General features: G+C 47.6%; 34 non-coding genes and 1 pseudogene across 34 annotated transcripts; all 35 read left to right on the forward strand.

Moving 5' to 3' along the window:
- The first annotated feature begins 141 nt into the window (after positions 1-141).
- Positions 142-260, forward strand: LOC145144873 (5S ribosomal RNA). The gene has a single exon (XR_013725874.1). It is a non-coding gene; the product is annotated as a 5S ribosomal RNA (ribosomal RNA).
- A 229-nt stretch (positions 261-489) lies between these two features.
- LOC145154639 (5S ribosomal RNA) lies at positions 490-608 on the forward strand. The gene has a single exon (XR_013735104.1). It is a non-coding gene; the product is annotated as a 5S ribosomal RNA (ribosomal RNA).
- A 228-nt stretch (positions 609-836) lies between these two features.
- Positions 837-955, forward strand: LOC145147019 (5S ribosomal RNA). The gene has a single exon (XR_013727937.1). It is a non-coding gene; the product is annotated as a 5S ribosomal RNA (ribosomal RNA).
- Positions 956-1,186: 231 nt separating this feature from the next.
- LOC145155323 (5S ribosomal RNA) lies at positions 1,187-1,305 on the forward strand. Its single transcript, XR_013735770.1, has one exon. It is a non-coding gene; the product is annotated as a 5S ribosomal RNA (ribosomal RNA).
- Positions 1,306-1,534: 229 nt separating this feature from the next.
- LOC145151134 (5S ribosomal RNA) lies at positions 1,535-1,666 on the forward strand (annotated as a pseudogene).
- A 224-nt stretch (positions 1,667-1,890) lies between these two features.
- LOC145147376 (5S ribosomal RNA) lies at positions 1,891-2,009 on the forward strand. Its single transcript, XR_013728282.1, has one exon. It is a non-coding gene; the product is annotated as a 5S ribosomal RNA (ribosomal RNA).
- A 219-nt stretch (positions 2,010-2,228) lies between these two features.
- Positions 2,229-2,347, forward strand: LOC145155816 (5S ribosomal RNA). Its single transcript, XR_013736244.1, has one exon. It is a non-coding gene; the product is annotated as a 5S ribosomal RNA (ribosomal RNA).
- A 233-nt stretch (positions 2,348-2,580) lies between these two features.
- On the forward strand, positions 2,581-2,699 carry LOC145146192 (5S ribosomal RNA). Its single transcript, XR_013727138.1, has one exon. It is a non-coding gene; the product is annotated as a 5S ribosomal RNA (ribosomal RNA).
- Positions 2,700-2,926: 227 nt separating this feature from the next.
- LOC145152694 (5S ribosomal RNA) lies at positions 2,927-3,045 on the forward strand. The gene has a single exon (XR_013733220.1). It is a non-coding gene; the product is annotated as a 5S ribosomal RNA (ribosomal RNA).
- Positions 3,046-3,274: 229 nt separating this feature from the next.
- LOC145145538 (5S ribosomal RNA) lies at positions 3,275-3,393 on the forward strand. Its single transcript, XR_013726505.1, has one exon. It is a non-coding gene; the product is annotated as a 5S ribosomal RNA (ribosomal RNA).
- A 228-nt stretch (positions 3,394-3,621) lies between these two features.
- LOC145148983 (5S ribosomal RNA) lies at positions 3,622-3,740 on the forward strand. Its single transcript, XR_013729844.1, has one exon. It is a non-coding gene; the product is annotated as a 5S ribosomal RNA (ribosomal RNA).
- Positions 3,741-3,969: 229 nt separating this feature from the next.
- Positions 3,970-4,088, forward strand: LOC145154640 (5S ribosomal RNA). Its single transcript, XR_013735105.1, has one exon. It is a non-coding gene; the product is annotated as a 5S ribosomal RNA (ribosomal RNA).
- Positions 4,089-4,313: 225 nt separating this feature from the next.
- On the forward strand, positions 4,314-4,432 carry LOC145144874 (5S ribosomal RNA). The gene has a single exon (XR_013725875.1). It is a non-coding gene; the product is annotated as a 5S ribosomal RNA (ribosomal RNA).
- A 229-nt stretch (positions 4,433-4,661) lies between these two features.
- LOC145149443 (5S ribosomal RNA) lies at positions 4,662-4,780 on the forward strand. Its single transcript, XR_013730302.1, has one exon. It is a non-coding gene; the product is annotated as a 5S ribosomal RNA (ribosomal RNA).
- Positions 4,781-5,008: 228 nt separating this feature from the next.
- LOC145148640 (5S ribosomal RNA) lies at positions 5,009-5,127 on the forward strand. Its single transcript, XR_013729515.1, has one exon. It is a non-coding gene; the product is annotated as a 5S ribosomal RNA (ribosomal RNA).
- A 230-nt stretch (positions 5,128-5,357) lies between these two features.
- Positions 5,358-5,476, forward strand: LOC145148984 (5S ribosomal RNA). The gene has a single exon (XR_013729845.1). It is a non-coding gene; the product is annotated as a 5S ribosomal RNA (ribosomal RNA).
- Positions 5,477-5,705: 229 nt separating this feature from the next.
- On the forward strand, positions 5,706-5,824 carry LOC145153764 (5S ribosomal RNA). Its single transcript, XR_013734254.1, has one exon. It is a non-coding gene; the product is annotated as a 5S ribosomal RNA (ribosomal RNA).
- A 220-nt stretch (positions 5,825-6,044) lies between these two features.
- Positions 6,045-6,163, forward strand: LOC145155817 (5S ribosomal RNA). The gene has a single exon (XR_013736245.1). It is a non-coding gene; the product is annotated as a 5S ribosomal RNA (ribosomal RNA).
- A 235-nt stretch (positions 6,164-6,398) lies between these two features.
- LOC145154641 (5S ribosomal RNA) lies at positions 6,399-6,517 on the forward strand. The gene has a single exon (XR_013735106.1). It is a non-coding gene; the product is annotated as a 5S ribosomal RNA (ribosomal RNA).
- A 226-nt stretch (positions 6,518-6,743) lies between these two features.
- On the forward strand, positions 6,744-6,862 carry LOC145152695 (5S ribosomal RNA). Its single transcript, XR_013733221.1, has one exon. It is a non-coding gene; the product is annotated as a 5S ribosomal RNA (ribosomal RNA).
- Positions 6,863-7,092: 230 nt separating this feature from the next.
- LOC145154449 (5S ribosomal RNA) lies at positions 7,093-7,211 on the forward strand. Its single transcript, XR_013734921.1, has one exon. It is a non-coding gene; the product is annotated as a 5S ribosomal RNA (ribosomal RNA).
- A 230-nt stretch (positions 7,212-7,441) lies between these two features.
- On the forward strand, positions 7,442-7,560 carry LOC145143784 (5S ribosomal RNA). The gene has a single exon (XR_013724817.1). It is a non-coding gene; the product is annotated as a 5S ribosomal RNA (ribosomal RNA).
- A 227-nt stretch (positions 7,561-7,787) lies between these two features.
- LOC145135913 (5S ribosomal RNA) lies at positions 7,788-7,906 on the forward strand. Its single transcript, XR_013720120.1, has one exon. It is a non-coding gene; the product is annotated as a 5S ribosomal RNA (ribosomal RNA).
- A 231-nt stretch (positions 7,907-8,137) lies between these two features.
- LOC145143769 (5S ribosomal RNA) lies at positions 8,138-8,256 on the forward strand. Its single transcript, XR_013724799.1, has one exon. It is a non-coding gene; the product is annotated as a 5S ribosomal RNA (ribosomal RNA).
- A 230-nt stretch (positions 8,257-8,486) lies between these two features.
- On the forward strand, positions 8,487-8,605 carry LOC145156069 (5S ribosomal RNA). The gene has a single exon (XR_013736494.1). It is a non-coding gene; the product is annotated as a 5S ribosomal RNA (ribosomal RNA).
- A 218-nt stretch (positions 8,606-8,823) lies between these two features.
- LOC145148260 (5S ribosomal RNA) lies at positions 8,824-8,942 on the forward strand. Its single transcript, XR_013729153.1, has one exon. It is a non-coding gene; the product is annotated as a 5S ribosomal RNA (ribosomal RNA).
- A 235-nt stretch (positions 8,943-9,177) lies between these two features.
- LOC145154517 (5S ribosomal RNA) lies at positions 9,178-9,296 on the forward strand. Its single transcript, XR_013734990.1, has one exon. It is a non-coding gene; the product is annotated as a 5S ribosomal RNA (ribosomal RNA).
- Positions 9,297-9,516: 220 nt separating this feature from the next.
- LOC145146113 (5S ribosomal RNA) lies at positions 9,517-9,635 on the forward strand. Its single transcript, XR_013727064.1, has one exon. It is a non-coding gene; the product is annotated as a 5S ribosomal RNA (ribosomal RNA).
- Positions 9,636-9,863: 228 nt separating this feature from the next.
- On the forward strand, positions 9,864-9,982 carry LOC145146219 (5S ribosomal RNA). The gene has a single exon (XR_013727163.1). It is a non-coding gene; the product is annotated as a 5S ribosomal RNA (ribosomal RNA).
- A 228-nt stretch (positions 9,983-10,210) lies between these two features.
- LOC145147135 (5S ribosomal RNA) lies at positions 10,211-10,329 on the forward strand. Its single transcript, XR_013728049.1, has one exon. It is a non-coding gene; the product is annotated as a 5S ribosomal RNA (ribosomal RNA).
- Positions 10,330-10,558: 229 nt separating this feature from the next.
- On the forward strand, positions 10,559-10,677 carry LOC145144405 (5S ribosomal RNA). The gene has a single exon (XR_013725413.1). It is a non-coding gene; the product is annotated as a 5S ribosomal RNA (ribosomal RNA).
- Positions 10,678-10,905: 228 nt separating this feature from the next.
- On the forward strand, positions 10,906-11,024 carry LOC145154360 (5S ribosomal RNA). Its single transcript, XR_013734835.1, has one exon. It is a non-coding gene; the product is annotated as a 5S ribosomal RNA (ribosomal RNA).
- Positions 11,025-11,251: 227 nt separating this feature from the next.
- On the forward strand, positions 11,252-11,370 carry LOC145140813 (5S ribosomal RNA). Its single transcript, XR_013722298.1, has one exon. It is a non-coding gene; the product is annotated as a 5S ribosomal RNA (ribosomal RNA).
- Positions 11,371-11,588: 218 nt separating this feature from the next.
- LOC145145156 (5S ribosomal RNA) lies at positions 11,589-11,707 on the forward strand. The gene has a single exon (XR_013726144.1). It is a non-coding gene; the product is annotated as a 5S ribosomal RNA (ribosomal RNA).
- Positions 11,708-11,936: 229 nt separating this feature from the next.
- LOC145155409 (5S ribosomal RNA) lies at positions 11,937-12,055 on the forward strand. Its single transcript, XR_013735851.1, has one exon. It is a non-coding gene; the product is annotated as a 5S ribosomal RNA (ribosomal RNA).
- Position 12,056: the final 1 nt, after the last annotated feature.

The following is a 12,056-nucleotide window of genomic DNA, read 5'->3' on the forward strand; positions in this document are numbered from 1 at the left end:
TGGCCACCGCTTCATGGTTGATGGTTTTCGTATTTTTGGAACGGAGCCGATCGGTCACGTGGGTCCCACGCCTCGCGTACGAAAACAAAGGAGATTCTGCGTCTTTTAAAACATAAAAGCAATAAGCATGGATAGTATTTCGGGTGCGATCATACCAGCACTAATGCACCGGATCCCATCAGAACTCCGCAGTTAAGCGTGCTTGGCCGAGAATAGTACTAGGATGGGTGACCCCCTGGGAAGTCCTCGTGTTGCACCCCCCTTTTTCGTTGTCCGTTTGCGTTTTTTTAGATTTTACGTGCGGTTTTTTTTTTGTTTTTTTTCTTTCTTGCTATTTGTATGCTCGGGTGGCCTCCGCTTCATGGTTGATGGTTTTCCTATTTTTGGAACGGAGCCGATCGGTCACGTGGGTTCCACGCCTCGCGTACGAAAACAAAGGAGGTTCTGCGTCTTTTAAGACATACAAGCAATAAGCATGGATAGTATTTCGGGTGCGATCATACCAGCACTAATGCACCGGATCCCATCAGAACTCCGCAGTTAAGCGTGCTTGGGCGAGAGTAGTACTAGGATGGGTGACCCCCTGTGAAGTCCTCGTGTTGCACCCCCCTTTTTCTTTGTCCGTTTGCGTTTTTTTAGATTTTACGTGCGGTTTTTTTTGTTTTTTTTTCTTTCTTGCTATTTCTATGCTCGGGTGGCCTCCGCTTCATGGTTGATGGTCTTCGTATTTTTGGAACGGAGCTGATCGGTCACGTGGGTCCCACGCCTCGCGTACGAAAACAAAGGAGGTTCTGCGTCTTTTAAGACATACAAGCAATAAGCATGGATAGTATTTCGGGTGCGATCATACCAGCACTAATGCACCGGATCCCATCAGAACTCCGCAGTTAAGCGTGCTTGGGCGAGAGTAGTACTAGGATGGGTGACCCCCTGGGAAGTCCTCGTGTTGCACCCCCCTTTTTCGTTGTCCGTTTGCGTTTTTTTAGATTTTACGTGCGGTTTTTTTTTTGTTTTTTTTTTCTTTTTTGCTATTTCTATGCTCGGGTGGCCTTCGTTTCATGGTTCATGGTCTTCGTATTTTTGGAACGGTGCCGATCGGTCACGTGGGTCCCACGCCTCGCGTACGAAAACAAAGGAGGTTCTGCGTCTTTTAAGACATACAAGCAATAAGCATGGATAGTATTTCGGGTGCGATCATACCAGCACTAATGCACCGGATTCCATCAGAACTCCGCAGTTAAGCGTGCTTGGGCGAGAGTAGTACTAGGATGGGTGACCCCCTGGGAAGTCCTCGTGTTGCACCCCCCTTTTTCGTTGTCCGTTTGCGTTTTTTTAGATTTTACGTGCGGTTTTTTTTTGTTTTTTTTTCTTTCTTGCTATTTCTATGCTCGGGTGGCCTCCGTTTCATGGTTCATGGTCTTCGTATTTTTGGAACGGAGCCGATCGGTCACGTGGGTCCCACGCCTCGCGTACGAAAACAAAGGAGGTTCTGCGTCTTTTAAGGCATAAAAGCAATAAGCATGGATAGTATTTCGGGTGCTATCATACCAGCACTAATGCACCGGATCCCATCAGAACTCCGCAGTTAAGCGTGCTTGGGCGAGAGTAGTACTAGGGAGTAGTACTAGGATGGGTGACCCCCTGGGAAGTCCTCGTGTTGCACCCCCCCTTTTTCGTTGTCCGTTTGCGTTTTTTTAGATTTTACGTGCGGTTTTTTTTGTTTTCTTTCTTGCTATTTCTATGCTCGGGTGGCCACCGCTTCATGGTTGATGGTTTTCGTATATTTGGAACGGAGCCGATCGGTCACGTGGGTCCCACGCCTCGCGTACGAAAACAAAGGAGGTTCTGCGTCTTTTAAAACATAAAAGCAATAAGCATGGATAGTATTTCGGGTGCGATCATACCAGCACTAATGCACCGGATCCCATCAGAACTCCACAGTTAAGCGTGCTTGGCCGAGAATAGTACTAGGATGGGTGACCCCCTGGGAAGTCCTCGTGTTGCACCCCCCTTTTTCGTTGTCCGTTTGCGTTTTTTTAGATTTTACGTGCGGTTTTTTTTTCTTTCTTGCTATTTCTATGCTCGGGTGGCCTCCGCTTCATGGTTGATGGTTTTCGTATTTTTGGAACGGAGCCGATCGGTCACGTGGGTCCCACGCCTCGCGTACGAAAACAAAGGAGGTTCTGCGTCTTTTAAGACATAAAAGCAATAAGCATGGATAGTATTTCGGGTGCTATCATACCAGCACTAATGCACCGGATCCCATCAGAACTCCGCAGTTAAGCGTGCTTGGGCGAGAGTAGTACTAGGATGGGTGACCCCCTGGGAAGTCCTCGTGTTGCACCCCCCCCCCTTTTTCGTTGCCCGTTTGCGTTTTTTTAGATTTTACGTGCGGTTTTTTTTTGTTTTTTTTTCTTTCTTGCTATTTCTATGCTCGGGTGGCCTCCGCTTCATGGTTGATGGTTTTCGTATTTTTGGAACGGAGCCGATCGGTCACGTGGGTTCCACGCCTCGCGTACGAAAACAAAGGAGGTTCTGCGTCTTTTAAGACATAAAAGCAATAAGCATGGATAGTATTTCGGGTGCGATCATACCAGCACTAATGCACCGGATCCCATCAGAACTCCGCAGTTATGCGTGCTTGGGCGAGAGTAGTACTAGGATGGGTGACCCCCTGTGAAGTCCTCGTGTTGCACCCCCCCTTTTTCTATGTCCGTTTGCGTTTTTTTAGATTTTACGTACGGTTTTTTTTTGTTTTTTTTTTCTTGCTATTTCTATGCTCGGGTGGCCTCCGTTTCATGGTTCATGGTCTTCGTATTTTTGGAACGGAGCCGATCGGTCACGTGGGTCCCACGCCTCGCGTACGAAAACAAAGGAGGTTCTGTGTCTTTTAAGACATACAAGCAATAAGCATGGACTGTATTTCGGGTGCGATCATACCAGCACTAATGCACCGGATCCCATCAGAACTCCGCAGTTAAGCGTGCTTGGGCGAGAGTAGTACTAGGATGGGTGACCCCATGGGAAGTCCTCGTGTTGCACCCCCCTTTTTCTTTGTCCGTTTGCGTTTTTTTAGATTTTACGTGCGGTTTTTTTTGTTTTTTTTTTCTTTCTTGCTATTTCTATGCTCGGGTGGCCTCCGCTTCATGGTTGATGGTCTTCGTATTTTTGGAACGGAGCTGATCGGTCACGTGGGTCCCACGCCTCGCGTACGAAAACAAAGGAGGTTCTGCGTCTTTTAAGACATACAAGCAATAAGCATGGATAGTATTTCGGGTGCGATCATACCAGCACTAATGCACCGGATCCCATCAGAACTCCGCAGTTAAGCGTGCTTGGGGGAGAGTAGTACTAGGATGGGTGACCCCCTGGGAAGTCCTCGTGTTGCACCCCCCTTTTTCGTTGTCCGTTTGCGTTTTTTTTGATTTTACGTGCGGTTTTTTTTTGTTTTTTTTCTTTCTTGCTATTTCTATGCTCGGGTGGCCTTCGTTTCATGGTTCATGGTCTTCGTATTTTTGGAACGGAGCCGATCGGTCACGTGGGTCCCACGCCTCGCGTACGAAAACAAAGGAGGTTCTGCGTCTTTTAAGACATACAAGCAATAAGCATGGATAGTATTTCGGGTGCGATCATACCAGCACTAATGCACCGGATCGCATCAGAACTCCGCAGTTAAGCGTGCTTGGGCGAGAGTAGTACTAGGATAAGTGATCCCTTGGGAAGTCCTTGTGTTGCACCCCCCTTTTTCGTTGTCCGTTTGCGTTTTTTTAGATTTTACGTGCGGTTTTTTTTTGTTTTTTTTTTCTTTCTTGCTATTTGTATGCTCGGGTGGCCTCCGCTTCATGGTTGATGGTTTCGTATTTTTGGAACGGAGCCGATCGGTCACGTGGGTCCCACGCCTCGCGTACGAAAACAAAGGAGGTTCTGCGTCTTTTAAGACATAAAATCAATAAGCATGGATAGTATTTCGGGTGCGATCATACCAGCACTAATGCACCGGATCCCATCAGAACTCCGCAGTTAAGCGTGCTTGGGCGAGAGTAGTACTAGGATGGGTGACCCCCTGTGAAGTCCTCGTGTTGCACCCCCCCTTTTTCGTTGTCCGTTTGCGTTTTTTTAGATTTTACGTGCGGTTTTTTTTTGTTTTCTTTCTTGCTATTTCTATGCTCGGGTGGCCACCGCTTCATGGTTGATGGTTTTCGTATTTTTGGAACGGAGCCGATCGGTCACGTGGGTCCCACGCCTCGCGTACGAAAACAAAGGAGGTTCTGCGTCTTTTAAAACATAAAAGCAATAAGCATGGATAGTATTTCGGGTGCGATCATACCAGCACTAATGCACCGGATCCCATCAGAACTCCGCAGTTAAGCGTGCTTGGCCGAGAATAGTACTAGGATGGGTGACCCCCTGGGAAGTCCTCGTGTTGCACCCCCCTTTTTCGTTGTCCGTTTGCGTTTTTTTAGATTTTACGTGCGGTTTTTTTTTTGTTTTTTTTCTTTCTTGCTATTTGTATGCTCGGGTGGCCTCCGCTTCATGGTTGATGGTTTTCCTATTTTTGGAACGGAGCCGATCGGTCACGTGGGTCCCACGCCTCGCGTACGAAAACAAAGGAGGTTCTGCGTCTTTTAAGACATAAAAACAATAAGCATGGATAGTATTTTGGGTGTGATCATACCAACACTAATGCACCGGATCCCATCAGAACTCCGCAGTTAAGCGTGCTTGGGTTAGAGTAGTACTAGGATGGGTGACCTCCTGGGAAGTCCTCGTGTTGCACCCCCTTTTTCGTTGCGCGTTTGCATTTTTTTAGATTTTACGTGCGGTTTTTTTTTGTTTTTTTTTCTTTCTTGCTATTTCTATGCTCGGGTGGCCTCCATTTCATGGTTCATGGTCTTCGTATTTTTGGAACGGAGCCGATCGGTCACGTGGGTCCCACGCGTCGCGTACGAAAACAAAGGAGGTTCTGCGTCTTTTAAGACATACAAGCAATAAGCATGGATAGTATTTCGGGTGCGATCATACCAGCACTAATGCACCGGATCGCATCAGAACTCCGCAGTTAAGCGTGCTTGGGCGAGAGTAGTACTAGGATAAGTGATCCCCTGGGAAGTCCTTGTGTTGCACCCCCCTTTTTCGTTGTCCGTTTGCGTTTTTTTAGATTTTACGTGCGGTTTTTTTTTTGTTTTTTTTTCTTTCTTGCTATTTCTATGCTCGGGTGGCCTCCATTTCATGGTTCATGGTCTTCGTATTTTTGGAACGGAGCCGATCGGTCACGTGGGTCCCACGCCTCGCGTACGAAAACAAAGGAGGTTCTGCGTCTTTTAAGACATACAAGCAATAAGCATGGATAGTATTTCGGGTGCGATCATACCAGCACTAATGCACCGGATCGCATCAGAACTCCGCAGTTAAGCGTGCTTGGGCGAGAGTAGTACTAGGATAAGTGATCCCTTGGGAAGTCCTTGTGTTGCACCCCCCTTTTTCGTTGTCCGTTTGCGTTTTTTTAGATTTTACGTGCGGTTTTTTTTTGTTTTTTTTTTCTTTCTTGCTATTTGTATGCTCGGGTGGCCTCCGCTTCATGGTTGATGGTTTCGTATTTTTGGAACGGAGCCGATCGGTCACGTGGGTCCCACGCCTCGCGTACGAAAACAAAGGAGGTTCTGCGTCTTTTAAGACATAAAATCAATAAGCATGGATAGTATTTCGGGTGCGATCATACCAGCACTAATGCACCGGATCCCATCAGAACTCCGCAGTTAAGCGTGCTTGGGCGAGAGTAGTACTAGGATGGGTGACCCTCTGGGAAGTCCTCGTGTTGCACCCCCCTTTTTCGTTGTCCGTTTGCGTTTTTTTAGATTTTACGTGCGGTTTTTTTTTTCTTTCTTGCTATTTCTATGCTCGGGTGGCCTCCGCTTCATGGTTGATGGTTTTCGTATTTTTGGAACGGAGCCGATCGGTCACGTGGGTCCCACGCCTCGCGTACGAAAACAAAGGAGGTTCTGCGTCTTTTAAGACATAAAAGCAATAAGCATGGATAGTATTTCGGGTGCTATCATACCAGCACTAATGCACCGGATCCCATCAGAACTCCGCAGTTAAGCGTGCTTGGGCGAGAGTAGTACTAGGATGGGTGACCCCCTGGGAAGTCCTCGTGTTGCACCCCCCCCCCCCTTTTTCGTTGCCCGTTTGCGTTTTTTTAGATTTTACGTGCGGTTTTTTTTTGTTTTTTTTTCTTTCTTGCTATTTCTATGCTCGGGTGGCCTCCGCTTCATGGTTGATGGTTTTCGTATTTTTTGAACGGAGCCGATCGGTCACGTGGGTTCCACGCCTCGCGTACGAAAACAAAGGAGGTTCTGCGTCTTTTAAGACATAAAAGCAATAAGCATGGATAGTATTTCGGGTGCGATCATACCAGCACTAATGCACCGGATCCCATCAGAACTCCGCAGTTAAGCGTGCTTGGGCGAGAGTAGTACTAGGATGGGTGACCCCCTGTGAAGTCCTCGTGTTGCACCCCCCCTTTTTCGTTGTCCGTTTGCGTTTTTTTAGATTTTACGTGCGGTTTTTTTTTGTTTTTTTTTCTTGCTATTTCTATGCTCGGGTGGCCTCCGTTTCATGGTTCATGGTCTTCGTATTTTTGGAACGGAGCCGATCGGTCACGTGGGTCCCACGCCTCGCGTACGAAAACAAAGGAGGTTCTGTGTCTTTTAAGACATACAAGCAATAAGCATGGACTGTATTTCGGGTGCGATCATACCAGCACTAATGCACCGGATCCCATCAGAACTCCGCAGTTAAGCGTGCTTGGGCGAGAGTAGTACTAGGATGGGTGACCCCATGGGAAGTCCTCGTGTTGCACCCCCCTTTTTCTTTGTCCGTTTGCGTTTTTTTAGATTTTACGTGCGGTTTTTTTTTGTTTTTTTTTTCTTTCTTGCTATTTCTATGCTCGGGTGGCCTCCGCTTCATGGTTGATGGTCTTCGTATTTTTGGAACGGAGCTGATCGGTCACGTGGCTCCCACGCCTCGCGTACGAAAACAAAGGAGGTTCTGCGTCTTTTAAGACATACAAGCAATAAGCATGGATAGTATTTCGGGTGCGATCATACCAGCACTAATGCACCGGATCCCATCAGAACTCCGCAGTTAAGCGTGCTTGGGCGAGAGTAGTACTAGGATGGGTGACCCCCTGGGAAGTCCTCGTGTTGCACCTCCCTTTTTCGTTGTCCGTTTGCGTTTTTTTAGATTTTACGTGCGGTTTTTTTTTGTTTTTTTTTTCTTTCTTGCTATTTCTATGCTCGGGTGGCCTTCGTTTCATGGTTCATGGTCTTCGTATTTTTGGAACGGAGCCGATCGGTCACGTGGGTCCCACGCCTCGCGTACGAAAACAAAGGAGGTTCTGCCTCTTTTAAGACATAAAAGCAATAAGCATGGATAGTATTTCGGGTGCGATCATACCAGCACTAATGCACCGGATCGCATCAGAACTCCGCAGTTAAGCGTGCTTGGGCGAGAATAGTACTAGGATGGGTGACCCCCTGGGAAGTCCTCGTGTTGCACCCCCCCTTTTTCGTTGTCCGTTTGCGTTTTTTTAGATTTTACGTGCGGTTTTTTTTTGTTTTTTTTTTCTTGCTATTTCTATGCTCGGGTGGCCTCCGTTTCATGGTTCATGGTCTTCGTATTTTTGGAACGGAGCCGATCGGTCACGTGGGTCCCACGCCTCGCCTACGAAAACAAAGGAGGTTCTGCGTCTTTTAAGACATATAAACAATAAGCATGGACAGTATTTCGGGTGCGATCATACCAGCACTAATGCACCAGATCCCATCAGAACTCCGCAGTTAAGCGTGCTTGGGCGAGAGTAGTACTAGGATGGGTGACCCCATGGGAAGTCCTCGTGTTGCACCCCCCTTTTTCGTTGTCCGTTTGCGTTTTTTTAGATTTTTCGTGCGGTTTTTTTTTTGTTTTTTTTTTCTTTCTTGCTATTTCTATGCTCGGGTGGCCTCCGCTTCATGGTTGATGGTCTTCGTATTTTTGGAACGGAGCTGATCGGTCACGTGGGTCCCACGCCTCGCGTACGAAAACAAAGGAGGTTCTGCGTCTTTTAAGACATACAAGCAATAAGCATGGATAGTATTTCGGGTGCGATCATACCAGCACTAATGCACCGGATCCCATCAGAACTCCGCAGTCAAGCGTGCTTGGGCGAGAATAGTACTAGGATGGGTGACCCCCCGGGAAGTCCTCGTGTTGCACCCCCCCTTTTTCGTTGTCCGTTTGCGTTTTTTTAGATTTTACGTGCGGTTTTTTTTTGTTTTTTTTTCTTTCTTGCTATTTCTATGCTCGGGTGGCCTCCGCTTCATGGTTGATGGTTTTCGTATTTTTGGAACGGAGCCGATCGGTCAAGTGGGTCCCACGCCTCGCGTACGAAAACAAAGGAGGTTCTGCGTCTTTTAAGACATAAAAGCAATAAGCATGGATAGTATTTCGGGTGCGATCATACCAGCACTAATGCACCGGATCCCATTAGAACTCCGCAGTTAAGCGTGCTTGGGCGAGAGTAGTACTAGGATGGGTGACCCACTGGGAAGTCCTCGTGTTGCACCCCCCTTTTTCGTTGTCCGTTTGCGTTTTTTTAGATTTTACGTGCGGTTTTTTTTCTTTCTTGCTATTTCTATGCTCGGGTGGCCTCCGCTTCATGGTTGATGGTTTTCGTATTTTTGGAACGAAGCCGATCGGTCACGTGGGTCCCACGCTTCGCGTACGAAAACAAAGGAGGTTCTGCGTCTTTTAAGACATAAAAGCAATAAGCATGGATAGTATTTCGGGTGCTATCATACCAGCACTAATGCATCGGATCCCATCAGAACTCCACAGTTAAGCGTGCTTGGGCGAGAGTAGTACTTGGATGGGTGACCCCCTGGGAAGTCCTCGTGTTGCACCCCCCCCCCCCTTTTTTCGTTGCCCGTTTGCGTTTTTTTAGATTTTACGTGCGGTTTTTTTTGTTTTTTTTTCTTTCTTGCTATTTCTATGCTCGGGTGGCCTCTGCTTCATGGTTGATGGTTTTCGTATTTTTGGAACGGAGCCGATCGGTCACGTGGGTTCCACGCCTCGCGTACGAAAACAAAGGAGGTTCTGCGTCTTTTAAGACATAAAAGCAATAAGCATGGATAGTATTTCGTGTGCGATCATACCAGCACTAATGCACCGGATCCCATCAGAACTCCGCAGTTAAGCGTGCTTGGGCGAGAGTAGTACTAGGATGGGTGACCCCCTGGGAAGTCCTCGTGTTGCACCCCCCTTTTTCGTTGTCCGTTTGCGTTTTTTTAGATTTTACGTGCGGTTTTTTTTTTCTTTCTTTCTATTTCTATGCTCGGGTGGCCTCCGCTTCATGGTTGATGGTTTTCGTATTTTTGGAACGGAGCCGATCGGTCACGTGGGTCCCACGCCTCGCGTACGAAAACAAAAGAGGTTCTGCGTCTTTTAAGACATAAAAGCAATAAGCATGGATAGTATTTCGGGTGCTATCATACCAGCACTAATGCACCGGATCTCATCAGAACTCCGCAGTTAAGCGTGCTTGGGCGAGAGTAGTACTAGTATGGGTGACCCCCTGGGAAGTTCTCGTGTTGCACCCCCCCCCCCTTTTCGTTGCCCGTTTGCGTTTTTTTAGATTTTACGTGCGGTTTTTTTTTGTTTTCTTTCTTGCTATTTCTATGCTCGGGTGGCCACCGCTTCATGGTTGATGGTTTTCGTATTTTTGGAACGGAGCCGATCGGTCACGTGGGTTCCACGCCTCGCGTACGAAAACAAAGGAGGTTCTGCGTCTTTTAAGACATAAAAGCAATAAGCATGGATAGTATTTCGGGTGCGATCATACCAGCACTAATGCACCGGATCCAATCGGAACTCCGCAGTTAAGCGTGCTTGGGCGAGAGTAGTACTAGGATGGGTGACCCCATGGGAAGTCCTCGTGTTGCACCCCCTTTTTCGTTGTCCGTTTGCGTTTTTTTAGATTTTACGTGCGGTTTTTTTTTGTTTTTTTTTCTTTCTTGCTATTTCTATGCTCGGGTGGCCTCCGCTTCATGGTTGATGGTCTTCGTATTTTTGGAACGGAGCTGATCGGTCACGTGGGTCCCACGCCTCGCGTACGAAAACAAAGGAGGTTCTGCGTCTTTTAAGACATACAAGCAATAAGCATGGATAGTATTTCGGGTGCGATCATACCAGCACTAATGCACCGGATCCCATCAGAACTCCGCAGTTAAGCGTGCTTGGGCGAGAGTAGTACTAGGATGGGTGACCCCCTGGGAAGTCCTCGTGTTGCACCCCCCTTTTTCGTTGTCCGTTTGCGTTTTTTTAGATTTTACGTGCGGTTTTTTTTTGTTTTTTTTTCTTTCTTGCTATTTCTATGCTCGGGTGGCCTCCGCTTCATGGTTGATGGTTTTCGTATTTTTGGAACGGAGCCGATCGGTCACGTGGGTTCCACGCCTCGCGTACGAAAACAAAGGAGGTTCTGCGTCTTTTAAGACATAAAAGCAATAAGCATGGATAGTATTTCGGGTGCGATCATACCAGCACTAATGCACCGGATCCCATCAGAACTCCGCAGTTAAGCGTGCTTGCGCGAGAGTAGTACTAGGATGGGTGACCTCCTGGGAAGTCCTCGTGTTGCACCCCCCTTTTTCGTTGTCCGTTTGCGTTTTTTTAGATTTTACGTGCGGTTTTTTTTGTTTTTTTTTCTTTCTTGCTATTTCTATGCTCGGGTGGCCTCCGCTTCATGGTTGATGGTTTTCGTATTTTTGGAACGGAGCCGATCGGTCACGTGGGTTCCACGCCTCGCGTACGAAAACAAAGGAGGTTCTGCGTCTTTTAAGACATAAAAGCAATAAGCATGGATAGTATTTCGGGTGCGATCATACCAGCACTAATGCACCGGATCCCATCGGAACTCCGCAGTTAAGCGTGCTTGGGCGAGAGTAGTACTAGGATGGGTGACCCCCTGGGAAGTCCTCGTGTTGCACCCCCCTTTTTCGTTGTCCGTTTGCGTTTTTTTAGATTTTACGTGCGGTTTTTTTTTTGTTTTTTTTTTCTTGCTATTTCTATGCTCGGGTGGCCTCCGCTTCATGGTTGATGGTTTTCGTATTTTTGGAACGGAGCCGATCGGTTACGTGGGTCCCACGCCTCGCGTACGAAAACAAAGGAGGTTCTGCGTCTTTTAAGACATAAAATCAATAAGCATGGATAGTTTTTCGGGTGCGATCATACCAGCACTAATGCACCGGATCGCATCAGAACTCCGCAGTTAAGCGTGCTTGGGCGAGAGTAGTACTAGGATGGGTGACCCCTTGGGAAGTCCTCGTGTTGCACCCCCTTTTTCGTTGTCCGTTTGCGTTTTTTTAGATTTTACGTGCGGTTTTTTTTTCTTTGTTGCTATTTCTATGCTCGGGTGGCCACCGCTTCATGGTTGATGGTTTTCGTATTTTTGGAACGGAGCCGATCGGTCACGTGGGTTCCACGCCTCGCGTACGAAAATAAAGGAGGTTCTGCGTCTTTTAAGACATACAAGCAATAAGCATGGATAGTATTTCGGGTGCGATCATACCAGCACTAATGCACCGGATCCCATCAGAACTCCGCAGTTAAGCGTGCTTGCGCGAGAGTAGTACTAGGATGGGTGACCCCCTGGGAAGTCCTCGTGTTGCACCCCCCTTTTTCGTTGTCCGTTTGCGTTTTTTTAGATTTTACGTGCGGTTTTTTTTTGTTTTTTTTTCTTTCTTGCTATTTTTATGCTCGGGTGGCCTCCGCTTCATGGTTGATGGTTTTCGTATTTTTGGAACGGAGCCGATCGGTCACGTGGGTTCCACGCCTCGCGTACGAAAACAAAGGAGGTTCTGCGTCTTTTAAGACATAAAAGCAATAAGCATGGATAGTATTTCGGGTGCGATCATACCAGCACTTATGCACCGGATCCCATCGGAACTCCGCAGTTAAGCGTGCTTGGGCGAGAGTAGTACTAGGATGGGTGACCCCCTGGGAAGTCCTCGTGTTGCACCCCC

This window comes from Lactuca virosa, chromosome 1, assembly GCF_052849685.1.
Source record: "Lactuca virosa cultivar CGN04683 chromosome 1, Lactuca_virosa_CGN04683_v6, whole genome shotgun sequence".
Lineage (NCBI taxonomy): Eukaryota > Viridiplantae > Streptophyta > Magnoliopsida > Asterales > Asteraceae > Lactuca > Lactuca virosa.